The sequence below is a fragment of the Mesoplodon densirostris genome, chromosome 8 (genome assembly GCF_025265405.1).
Source record: "Mesoplodon densirostris isolate mMesDen1 chromosome 8, mMesDen1 primary haplotype, whole genome shotgun sequence".
Taxonomy (NCBI): Eukaryota; Metazoa; Chordata; class Mammalia; order Artiodactyla; family Ziphiidae; genus Mesoplodon; species Mesoplodon densirostris.
In genome coordinates, this window is record NC_082668.1 from 111,271,354 (window position 1) to 111,284,796 (window position 13,443).

The 13,443-nt window shown below is 42.7% G+C and overlaps 1 long non-coding RNA gene across 1 annotated transcript in view; it reads left to right on the forward strand.

The window, feature by feature from the left end:
• The window catches only part of LOC132495352 (uncharacterized), an 86,104-nt gene extending 72,865 nt beyond the window's left edge, over positions 1 to 13,239 (forward strand). Inside the window, exons 5-6 of the long non-coding RNA XR_009533233.1 lie at positions 12,033 to 12,102; positions 13,045 to 13,239. This is a non-coding gene — a long non-coding RNA (uncharacterized LOC132495352). The remainder of the gene's footprint in view (positions 1 to 12,032; positions 12,103 to 13,044) is intronic.
• The last annotated feature ends 204 nt before the right edge of the window (positions 13,240 to 13,443 follow it).

Sequence of the window (13,443 nt, forward strand, 5' to 3'; positions counted from 1 at the left end):
TGATTGTATTCACATTCCAGGAAAGAGGATGAAGAAAAGGAAGAAAACAGGTGTATCCCTTTGTTTAAGGACACACCCCAGAAATCACATACAACACATCACCTTACAACTCACTCAAGAGTTAGTTAGTCCTCTGGCTTTAGTAAGTCTGAAGAATGCAACCTTCTCTAGGTAGCCATTTGCCCAACTAAAATGTCAGAGGTTCTTTTTCTAAGGAAGGAAGGAAGAACAATGCCACTTCATGATATCTCTGTAGAGTCACCATTCTCTGCCTTTATTTGTCTATCCAAGGAAATTGAGTCCTGTCTCCTTTATTATTTTTTCTTTTTTTAGCATCTTTATTGGAGTATAATTGCTTTACAATGGTGTGTTAGTTTCTGCTTTATAACAAAGTGAATCAGTTATACATATACATATGTTCCCATATTTCTTGCCTCTTTCTGTCTCCTTTCTAAGATGACAACTTCTGATGTTCCTGTGATCCCACACATTTCATAACGATTTGAAACTGTATACTTGTCTTCAGAATTAGGTTAACTGTGTTTATTTCTCTTTGTATTTCTGACAGTGAACATTTTTCCTGCCTCTACCATTTATCACCTTTGGTTCTTTTTGAAGATGAAGTTATTTCAGAGGTTTAGTCATTGTATTTAATAAATAACATAAAATTACTCTTCTGCCTGCTGGCTACCCTTTTGTATCGTTTGAACTTGCTTTAATTAAAAAAAATGTGACTGTGAATATACATATGCATATATATGAGCATGATATATATATATATATATATGTATATAGGTGAGCATGCTACTCATTTTCATGTCATTTTAAGATGTTTTATTAATGTTTCATTTAAAAGTTAATGTATTGGTTATGAATACATTATTGGTCTCAGGAAGTATTAGCCTGCTCTGTTATTTCGGCTGGGCTATTCAGATCTAAGAGATTGTCTGTAATCTTGTACCAGAGCGGGTGCTTTGCAGGTAAATTTTCATTTCATGATAAAATGTTATCTGGTCCCATGATATGTGACTCAGTCTTAATTTATAAAGCTGACCGAGTGATGACACAGAGAAGCCAATGCCATTGAAAGAAGGATTTTTATTATGTATATTTCTTGAAAAACGGGGACACACATGCCATGCAGGGTCACGCGGAGAAGTACCAGGTTTGGTCAGGAGGTGGAAGCAGGAGTGAGGGGAAAGCCTAACCCACAGGGAAAGAAAAGGCAGGGCAGGGTAAATGCTTTAGGATTGGGTAGTTTGAATAATTACAGTGGGCTTTGGGGCATAGGGGCTGTCCCTAGCTGTCTGGTACCTGTCCCTGGGTGATGAGGGCAAAGGAATATAGTCTCCTAGAGTGCATGAAGCAGATAGAGGAGATGATTTAGAATGTGGGCTCTGGATTGCATAGTTTGCCTGTGAAAGACTTGTTCCTGGCAGAGCCCTTTGTTACCTCTAGGAACTGGGTAGCCCTGATGGGGACAATCTCTCCCTGCCAGCGAGGTATTTAAGATGCCAAAACCTAAGAAACACCACCAAAAAAACCCATGATTACTCCAGCCCGCCGTCACTTTCTTAGTTCTCGTCTTGTTATCTCACCACCCCATCTCCGTTTCCTCTTGCTGTCAGATTAGGTTCTCTCCTAACATTCAGACCTAAGTCATCCACTTTTGCTTTTCAGTCTGGTGCTGTCCTCGTGCACTTTCGGGGCCTTAATCAGTGCCTCTGTCTATCAAGGATAGGGGTGTGGTCTTGGAAACTCTAGTTAGTGTTTCTCTTTGGGCCTCTGCTTCTTTGTGTATAAAATGGGAGGAGGTGGGGGGTGGAGGAAGGCTTCATTTTTCCTCCCATCTATGCCTTTTTTCTCAGAGGCCATAACAGCCCCTGAAAAGGGGCCTCTTTCTGAGATAAGGTGTGGAGGATATTCTCTGTCACCCCAGTGTTTATTTACCTGGGAGAACAGAGGAGGGGAAGATGGAATATCTCTGGGTCTGACAAGAAAGGAAGGAGTAGGAACAGATTTCAGAACTCTCTGTCATCCAGTTGAGTATCAACACTCTAATTCTGCTTGTATATTAATCCTGCTGGGTATTAACTTTAAGCCCCCATAATATGAATGTCTGCTCTTTCCCAACACAAGCCGTTGTCTGCAGCCTGACAGGTCTTTGTTAATTGTCTTGCTTATTTCCACCAACGTGTCTTTCTTCATCCTTCTCCTCTGCCTTGCATGCCCTCTCCCCTTCTTTCCTTTTATGTTTGCTCTTCAAGGCCTAGGGCTTTTACTCCCGATTTTCTTCTCTGATTTTTCTGACCTGCCTGGAGCTCTTCTACTGGGCTTAGGGTCAGCACCATACAAGGATCCCTTAACTAATCCTAATTGTTACATATGTGTTAGCTTTTTAAATTGGACCCTGAACTTTGGGTGGTCAGAGGCCGCTTCTGGATGAATGTGGTCGCCGTTTACATAGTACATTTCCTCCATGGATCTCCCGGGGGCCTACTATGCTTCTTCCTGCATCAGCTGAATGCTCTGCTGCTTCAGAATCCAGTGCTTTTACCCATGTAATTCCCTATATTTGTACACACTCCCTCCGTCTACACTACTGTTTTATTGGCCTCACTATGACTGCTTTAAACCTCAGTCAATTCTGTAAGCTTTGGTTTGCTTATCTGCCACTCCCTAGGCTGCGAGCCCCTGGGGGGACGTGATTGGCAATGCTTGGCACACAGTAGTTTCTTAAGAACTGCCCTGCGTGTAATTGACGAAGAGGCCCAGCTGGCTTTTCCCATTTTATACTCTTCTCCACCCAAGACCCACCACCTTTATTTTATCTTGAAGGCTGATATTTTACCAGCACAGCGAGGGACAGAAGGTGCCATGAATTCTGACTTCTATTTGACCCTGTACAGACAATCTGAATATTTTCCCTGTGGGTGCTTGAGGGAAGCAAATTAACCCCATGCTTGTCAGGTTCCCTCCTCTCTCTGAGCTGTAGATGAAAGTACAAGGAGTGAAAACTGGAACTCTCTTAACCTTGTTAGGTCTTCAACTAAAGATTTTCTAGACAGATAAGACTAAACTGGTGCTGGATCTCTGCTTGGGAGCAGGAAGGATGGCTGTTTACAGGCTGCATGTGTCTTGCTCTCAGCTTCATTGCCTTCCCTGCTTCTCGGTGGAGGAAATTAAAACTCTGATGGTCAGATGACGTGGTTCTTAGCCTCTGGCCCTTGCCTGCTGCCGCAGATGTGAGAATTAGGCTTGTCTACCGGTTCAGATGAGGTGGTCAATAATTTGAACACTTGAAGAAATGACTGAGGTAATAAGAACCTTAAGCGAAAGGGCTCGTGAAGTGTTAAAAAAAAGTCCACAACTGAAAGCAAACAAACGGCAGTCCTCCCCCTCGGCTTCCCACTGAAGAGCAGCGGGTTACCTACCCAGAGTAAAGTAGAGGGCAAGGTCCAAATCACCTAATTCCTAGGACTGCCTTCTGCTCTGAACTGCCTCTATTAAGTCATTCCTTTGAGTTATGGCATCCGTCTAAAATGGAGCTGCCTGTTAACCAGGAGACATCTGCTGTTGACCTGTGTTAACAAGACTTTGATCCAGGTATTCAGCTGGTCTTGGGGGAGCTGGACCATGGGTCAGGTGAGTCTTCAAGAGGAAAGGAGGTTGGCAATAATCCACAGGTCCGGGTTTGTTGCTCAAGGCCCATTTTCATTACATCCCACAGAGAAGGTAACTGGTGGGCATTGGCTTCTTCCCTGAAAAAAATATATCAGTGGTTGGGAGGAGAGGTCCTCAAAAACACATGTGGCTTAGGTTTCAATGTTGCCAAAACTAGCAATGGCTTCTTCAAAGCATCCTTATCAAGGGCCATGAGTCAATCCACATTTATTGGGTGCCTTGACTCTTGGAGGAATGAGAATTGGAAGGCCAGATAGGAAAGTTGTCATCAGACATCATTCAGTTTAGTGGCGGGCACCATTATAAAATACACTTTTGGGCCTCCCTGGTGGCGCAGTGGTTGAGAGTCCGCCTGCCGATGCAGGGGACGCGGGTTCGTGCCCCGATCCCGGAGGATCCCACATGCCGCTGAGCGGCTGGGCCCGCGAGCCATGGCCGCGGAGCCTGTGTGTCCGGAGCCTGTGCTCCGCAACGGGAGGGGCCACAGCAGTGAGAGGCCCGCGTACAGCAAAAAAAAAAAAAAAAAAAAAAAATACACTTTTTCTGTACCTCCTCCTTTATGTTACTGATCCTCTTATGGGGTGGCTTTGAATCTCAATCATATAACTCTGCACTGTCTGGGATAAAGCATTAGGAGAAATAGGCCTGGATAGTCATTCCTCTAAGGTTTAGCATAAATCAAGCTTTATTTATTTATTTATTTTTATGCTCTGTAGCTAAAGGATACAGAGTATCATTGCATCTGACTGTCACAACAGTGTGACTTTTCTTCTAAAGCCAGTGGAGGAGGATTGGTTTTGTGCAGTCACACAAGTAAGGAATCTGAGAGTCACAATGAACCACTAAATAAAGCCTAAATAAGACTATATACAAAATACTAATAAGAGGCTGATATTTTTTCTCTCCATCTTTTAGCCTCTTGCCCTCTCTTTGTCTCTATCTCTCTTTCCTTGTGTTTATAGAAGGATGGGAGCTCTCTAGATATTACATAGTCATTTTTTCCTATGACCCTTTAATTTCACTAAAACATCTCTCATTATTGGGAAAAATTAGGTTCAGAAGAGCATTTACTATTGTTCTTTGGTTTACTTAATGGAAGATGAAATAGTTAACTTGTGTGGCATTTATATGATTTTTTTATAGTTCCTAAACTGAATATTGTACAATGGTATGACCTTTTTATCAAAAAGCTGAATAGTTCTGGCCTGCAAAGTGTCCAGGACATAGATGATCAAAGTCCCCTTCTCTCTGTCTTGATCAGACTCTCACCAGGTTCATTCTAAGCCACATTTATCAGAGGCCTGTGACAAGGCCTAGGATAAAGTCATACTGAGAAAACATGTCTTATGAGCTGAAGGAGCCAGGGGAAATGTAGCCTGGAAAAAAAAGACTAAAGTGAGACTTCATTTGTTGTCTTGAGATATTTAAAGTGGTGTCCTGTTGCAAAGGGGCAGAACTTGGCCTGATGCCTAGGAGTTCAGGGCAGGGAGACCTGAGTAACTATTCCATCAGAATTGCTAAAGTCATGAGACTTCTGTCACTTGAATTATTCAAGCAAAGGTTGAATGCTCACTTGTGGGAATGTTGTAGGTGAGATTAGGCTGAGTTATCCTGTGTGCCTGCATCTCAGGCGAGGTTTTCCCCAGAATAACCCTTGGAGAATCTTTAAATACTTTAGTTGATGCTACTTTTAATGCATTAAGATTCAAATAATAGAATCAGTAAAAGATGAAGCAAAGGAATTTCTGAAAAATTTAGTAATGGTTTCTGGGTATTTGACCTTGCAGTTCAAAATATTGAGGTTGTTATAAACAAATAATTTAAAAATCATATAATACAACAGTACAGTAAGAGTTTGCTCTCTGGCAGTGGTTCTTATCTGGGAACGATAAGAACGATATCTCCTGGGAGATATTTGGACATTTTTGGAGCCATTTTTGACTGTCATGGCTGATAGGGGTTGTGCGTGTGCCGCTGCCACCTAGTGGATAGAGGCCAAGGCTGCTGCTAAACATCCTGCTGCTCGCAGGACAAGTCCCCACAACAAAGAATTATCCAGCCCAAATGTCAGTTGTGCTCTAGCCGAGAAGCTTTGCTTTAAGGAAGTCAGGAATATAACTACAAGGCTAATAAAAATCATCTCAGTGACAACATCATGTGGAGTCACAAAATCCTATATTTTAACAACTGTTATGGGAGTAAAGATGATGTGTTTTGATGAGCCACGTTTTGTGTTATGTGGCTCAAAAAATGTCTTTGGTGAAAGCAGTCATTCTGTTGTCAGCAGTGTATGTGAAGAGTTCCAAGAAAGATGTTTCATAAAATGTGTGAATGAAGAAAGCAATATTTCTTTTTTTTTAATTTAATTTATTTATTTTATTTATTATTTGTTTTTGGCTGTATCGGGTCTTCATTGATGTACATGGGCTTTTCTCTAGTTGTGCCGAGCGGGGGCTACTCTTCATTGCAGTGTGTGGGCTTCTCCTTGCGGTGGCTTCTCGAGGCACGCGGGCTTCAGTAGTTGTGGCTCGTGGGCTCTAGAGCGCAGGCTCAGTAGTTCTGGCTCATGGGCTTAGTTGCTCAGCGGCATGCGGGATCTTTTGGGACCAGGGCTCAAACCCATGTCCCCTGCATTGGCAGGCAGATTCTTAACCACTGAGCCACCAGGGAATCCCCAAAAGCAATATTTCTAAATCAGTATATTATTGTATATAATATGTGATTTTAAATATTTATATTTAAATATTTATATTAATTATACATATAATATTTTATATAAATATAAAACTAAATTTTTTAGTCATTTGGCAATGTAATTTACTCTAATAGTTGATATACTGAAGAGGGCCTGAAATAATTTTTTGTTCTTCTCATTGGGAAAAATGGCTGCATGCCTTGTATTCAGGCAAGCCTTGTATTTGGATGTGAACAGAAAATCTAATTCCAGGTCCTCCTAAGCTCTGTGTGTCTGTGTTTGGTCATGGCATACATTTTTTGTCATGATATGAAATTCCTTCCTCTTATGAATCTGTAAATAACTTCCAAAGGTAATCAAATCTTTCCTACTTTTATTTGCTTTAAAAAATTACACACTGTAAAATTCAGCACATGCTATGAGTTTTGACAAATGCATACAATTGTGTAACGACTGCCACAATCAAGATGCAAACAAGTCTATCATCCTCCAAGTCTATCATCCTCCTGCTTTCCCTTTGTTATCAACCCCTTTTCTCCATGTTCCTGGTTTTAAAATTTACTTTTACACAACTTACAAGTAGAATGCTTATTTTCAAAATAAACTCTTCTGCAGAGACCCAGCATCTAAATCAGACCCACGCAGATCTTCTCTGGGCAAAGTGGGTCGTGGGGTCCTAAGTTCACCTACTCTGCCTCCCTCTGGCCCCAGCAAGGGCCTTGGGGACTTTTTGGGGAAACTGGTGCTCTGTAGAACAGCCAGCTCCACTGATTAAATTCTTCCATTTATCAAATGTTAGGTCAGCCCTTACAGTGTGCCAGGCTGTTAGCTGGGGATGGAGAGAAGGATGAATCAGATAGATATGGTTCCTCCCTTTAGCAAGCTTAGATTCTAGTAGACTGACATCAGTCAAGTGTCAGTGAAGCTGAGGAAAAAATGATGTCTTCTCTGATGGAATTATCCCTGCTCCTGAGCAGAGGAAGCTTCATGGGAACCCTTAGGGGGAAGGTGCAACCACAAGAAACCTGGTGTGGCCAGACAGGCAAGGAGTTCCTGGAGAAGTCATCAGGGATTAGACTGAGTAAGGATTTGTTGAAGGAAAGAAGAAGAAAAGAAAGAAAGGAAGAAAGGAAGGAAGAAAGAAAGAAAGGAAAGAGAAAAAAAAGGAAAGAAAGAAAGGAGGGAAAGAAAAAAGGAAGGATATTGAAAGAAAGAATATTGAAAAAAATTGAACTTCATCTCAAGATTTGGGGTGAAGGGTGTTACGTAGGACAGTGACATGTTCAGAGCTCTCAATTACACTGGTTACAATTAATAGAGCGGATTAGAGTGTGGGATGGGCAAATATGGATGTAGTTGGAGTAGTGAAAAAACTGTTTCAGCAGTAATGGGCAGGAGATGATGGTTGGTACATGGAGGTGATGGTGAAAATAAAAGCGAGGTAATTCATTAAATATAGGCTTCTGAGGTAAATTAATGCTGGCCTATTGCTGAGATAAGGAGAGAGTGACAGGGAGGTTGACCAGATGTCTGGCTCGGGGACTGCACTTACTGAGGTGGTTCCCTAGGAGGGGAATACAGAGTCTGCTTCTGAACGTGTTAGACTGTGGGGCATGGGAGATATCCAGAAGGAAATCCAGAAGAGGTAGACTGATATCAAGGTCTGGAGCTCCATTCCAACCATTGTTTACTTATTGGAAAGACCCACCACATTCTGGTCCCTAGCTAGGAGTTGGGGTGAAAGTATAGCTGTGATGTGGTTGCTGCCCTGGAAGCACTGGAGAAGGAAACAGGATACATTTGGATTAATGTTGTAAAAGAAATATATTCACACAGCCATGTGGCTCAGCAGAGGATGTGATTTCTTCTGCCTGAGGGAGTCAGAAGAGTTTTTCCCAGCTTTGCTAGAACAAGGGTTTTCCTAGATCTAAAGTGGAAAGAACATCATTCTCAGGACAGAAAGCAGTAAGTACAAAATTTGCAAGGTATGAAAATTGATGGTCCATGTGGGGACTTTCAGGTAGCTGGGTATAGGCAGGCTGTAGAGACTGTGTACTAGGGAAGTGGTTGGAAAGGAAGACTTTTGGGTCCAAATGTTGAACATGCAAAATGCTTTGCAAGGGAGAAGCTAGGCAGGGCAGCGAGGCCGAAGGAGACACAGTAGGATCTGTGGCTGCAGATTGCATTGTGGACTGGAGAGGGAGGTGCTGGGGTCAGGGAGACGGGCTGGGAGGAATCCCAGGTGTCAAGATGGGAGAGGAGGAGGTTCTCAAGGCTGTGGCAATAGGGGTGGAGAAAAAGTGATGATTCGGGGATTTAGGAAGCAGAGTATAGTGGTCTTGGTGAGAGAAGAGATGAAAGGACAGAAGACTATATTGTTTCCATTTTGAACAAGCAGGTTGTCGTGATGCTGTTAACTGCAGGTAGGCTGTAGGGGAGCAGCAGTGTTGTGGTCAAATAGTGAATTCCGTTTTACACATGTTGTGTGTGAGCTCCTGAAGGGCCTCCGTGGACCCCCAGTGGGCAGTGAGGATGATGTGAACCTGTCGTGTCAACTGTGATTCTCTGGCATGCTGTGTCAGACCCAGCCCATACTATATTGCATTCCAATGGTTTGTTTTATGAGTCTCTGTTTAGATTATGGGTATTCTCAGGGTAAGAGTTGGGCTGTATTTTCCCCTTCTCTCTAGAGATATGTTGTAGGGCAGTGTCTTTCAAACTTTTTTTACTTCAACCACAGTGAGAAATACATTTTATATCATGCACAAACATCCATCTAAAATATACCTAAAATTTTCTTAGAAAACATTTACCCATAGCAACTGCAGTGCTCTCTACTCTCTCCTTCCCTCCCCTCATCTCTCCTCCCCTCTCCCCTTCTTATCTCTCCTAATTTCTTCTTTTCATTTTTCTATTCTAATTTTATTTTAAAAAGTTATTCCTTCCTATATTCACTTCAAGACGAGTAGTCTGCTGTCAGCTGTGTGTTAACCACTGACATGGAGCACAGAGTGTAGTAAAGATCCTGGAATCTATAGTCAGGCAGACTCAGGTTTGAACTTTACTCTGTCACTGAATAGCTGTATGGCCCTAGGCAAGTCATTTAACCTCTCTGAGCCTCAGGTTTCTCATTTGTACAATGGAGACAAATGTTTCAACCATAGTGAAGAGCAAATAAGAAAGTAAATGTATATTAAACAAACCTAGTTGTATTAGTTTGTCTTGCTGCTGTAGCAAATTATCACAAAATTAGTGGCTTGAAACAACACAGATTTTTAAATCTTACAGTTCTGGAGGTCAGAAGTCCTAAATGAGTCTTACTGGGCTAAAATCAAAGGACACTAGGGCTGTGTTCCTTCTGGGGGCCCTGTGGGAGGATGTGCTTCCTTACTTTTTCTAGTTCCTGGAGGCTGCCTGCATTCCTGGGCTCATGGCCTCTTCTATCTTCAGTGCCAGCAGCACAGCATTTTCAATGCCTCCTAGACTAACCTTCTGCCTCCTGCTTCCACATTTAAAGGACCTTGTGGACTCCCTCTTGCAAGACCACCAGAATCACAACTAACTACTGAACAATCATTGACAGGAAGCCACTGGAACTCACCAGAAAAAATACCCCACATCCAAAGACAAAGGAGAAGTTGCAGTGAGATGGTAGGAGGAGCACAATCACAATAAAATCAAATCTCATAACTGCTGGGAGTGTGACTCACAAACTGGAGAACACTTATACCACAGAAGTCCACCCACTGGAGTGAAGGTTCTGAGCCCCACGTCAGGCTTCCCAACCTGGGGGTCCAGCAACAGGAGGAGGAATTCCCAGAGATTCAGACTTTGAAGGCTAGTGGGATTTGATTGCAGGACTTGGAGAGAATTGGGGGAAACAGAGACTCCACTCTTGGAGGGCACACACAGAATAGTATACATCAGGATCCAGGGGAAAGGAGCAGTGACCCCACAGGAGACTGAATCAGACCTACCTGCTAGTGTTGGAGGGTCTCTTGCAGAGGTGGGGGGCAGCTGTGACTCACCTTGGGGACAAGGACACTGGCAACAGAAGTTCTGGGAAGTACTCCTTGGCTTGAGCCCTCCCAGAGTCTGCCATTAGCCCCACCAAAGAGCCTTGGTAGGCTCCAGTGTTGTGTTGCCTCAGGCCAAACAACCAACAGGGAGGGAACCCAGCCCCACCCATCAGCAGATACGCAGATTAAAGTTTTACTGAGTTCTGCCCACCAGATTGCCACATATACACTAATATGTATAAAATAGATTAATAAGAACCTGCTGTATAAAAAAAAAATGAAAAAAAAAACCCAAAAAACAAAGGACCTTGTGTACATTGGTCTCTCCCAGATAATCTGGGACAATCTTTTTATCTTAAGGTTGGCTGAATAGCAAACTTAATTCCATCTGCAACCTTAATTCTCCCTTGCCGTTGAACATACTGTATTCACAAGCTCTGGGTATTAGGATGTGGGCATCTTTAGGGCCACAATTCTGACCACCACAACAGTACAGCGAGTAGAACCTCATGGGTGTCCAATAAAGAGCTGATACACTGAAGTTCCCTTTTAACTCTGTCTGTGAAATTAAAAAATCCATATAATATGAAACAATGCAACACACACACACAAAATCTGACCTTTAAATACAGATTCAACTTTGAGCCAGATGCCCATTTAACCTTTGGGAAATTGACATTTGACGCTAAGTACAGGACTTGGCATTTGACTCTCTTATAGTTTTGAACGCAGGTATCAGCATCAAATAATCTTTAAATGCTTTGCTTCAGTTGAGAATTTGGTGAGCATGCTTCGTTGCCAGTACTCAAATCAAGGATGAAAATATTGAGCAGGCCAGGCCTCACGTCGAAGTCTTGAAGAGTTCTCCTGGAGGCTTTTCTTGGCCCTGAAACTGATCATTCATCAATACTTTCATCTGACCTGAGAGATAGAAGGAGAGGGGGAAGAGAGAAAGACAAGAGGAGAGAGAGAATGACTAAGAACAAGCTGCACTTCTGAGAATATGACACAAAGCATATGTTTTTTCTGGGGATTGGTGTCTTGGAAAAAAAATGGAGTTATAATAAGGCCACTTTTTAATAAATATTTGCTATTATTATTATTCTACCTATTTTCAGCATTTCTCATAGACTAAACCTGGAGCTACATATAAGACTCTTCCTGTTTCATGCTGGAAAATTCGCCTCCCCTGCGGATGAGATTAAAGAGCTAAATCCCTGGCTCCTCAGGCAGCTTGTGAGCCTGCAGTCAGGGAAGTGCCTAGTTCCCTGGCACCTTGACTGCAAGAGATTTGGAAGAAGGGTCAACAACAGCACAAAAGGATCTGGGAGCTCAAGTCGCATCTTCAGCAGCAACACAGAGGAGGGTGACATAGGGTCAGAGTTAGGGATCATGAGGGTGAGTTTACAGCAGGTCTGCCTCCTCTGAGCTGGGGAAGGGGGAGGTGGTGATAAAGGGAGACAAAGCACCACAGCCAAATAAGAGGAGGTGAAGGATGTCCCCACTCATTTTAATGTTTGGTCCACATGGCATCAAACATGGGGGCTTTGGGGACTGTCCAAAGGATGAGTTGACTTTTTCATACTCCATTGTCTTTCCATGCTCATGAAGAGTTCCAACTTTCTGTTTTCCAGATGTTTTACCTCTAGATGCATGACTAATCATGTGGTTGCCCACTGACATCTGACATCATATTGATTCAAGGTAAGGCTGTTCCGGAGTATAAGGTTGGTTGTTCTTCTGAAACCATGAGCAGGGGCCTGTCTGAAGACAGTTCTGTAATCCAGTGCCTAATCCAGAGCAGACCCTCAGTAAATTTTTATTGAATTTAAGAGAGAATAGATTCAAATTGCTTCTCAAGAGAATTTTGTATCCATTTTCTTGACACCTGGTCATTATGCAAATAATTTTGTCATGAACTCTGCCATTTTTTGTGATAATAAGATTTCATAGTGGGAAGAGAACAAACTTAGAATTACGCCCATGATCAAATCTCCATCTGGACATTTACTTATATTTTTGTGTTTTGAGACAATGATTTAAATGATCTGTCTTAGTTTACTCATCTGTAAAATGGAGTTAATAGTATTTCCCACCTTACAGAATTATTGTGAGAAGTACATAAGACTTTTCTACCCAACCTGAGTCAGGATGCTTTTGGCTGCAGGTTACAGACACTCAGTGAACATTGACCTGATTTATGAAGGTGTTCATTGTTATCTTACAAAGCAACTTATAGGTTGGCAGCTCCACGGTCTTTCGATAGTTCAACAATTTCAGTTGGGATGCAGACTCTATATATCTTTGTGATCTGCCATCTAGCATTTTCTCTTCTTCAGTTTATGCTTTATGGCCACAAGATGGGTGCTCCAACTCCAGGACACCATGTGCTCACAGCATTGCCCCAAGGACAGTGGCGTCAAAAAGCTTTCTTCTCAGAGATCTGTCTTTTTATCCTACAAGGCCTCCCATGATGGACTTCCCCTTATGAATCATTGGCCAGAACTACTCCCACCCCAAGACTAATCTCTGGCAAAGGGAGATGGATTTTCCACTGACTTAGAATGATCATGATTCACACCCTGGATGGTGGGTGGAGGTGCTGGCTTTCTTCTCTGTGATCCAGGCATCTCTGCCCCCAAGCAGGAGGTTGGAGAGGACTGTCTGCTGGGTTGACCACGAGCAACATCCACCATGCCTCCTACGCACGCTCCCTTCCCTGCCTGCCGTCTCCCCACATGCCTCATCTGCAACCTGTGCCTCTGATCTTTGTTTTCTTCCAGAGGTCAGAATCCCCAGTACACTGGTAGTTCTAAAGGGTTAAGAAGGAACCCCCTACAACATGTTTTCTTTGCATCTTCTGTCTTCCCCAATACAGCATGAAGTCTTGAAGAATAAAGATTGTGTCATATTCTTTTTTGTCTCTAGCGTCCAGCACAAATCCTGTTTGATGGTTTCTGTTCACAGTAGGTGTGTTAAATGAAATAAGTGCCGGAAACCTGAAATTTAATGAGAAAATCATGCAGATTGGGGTAGGAATTCAAT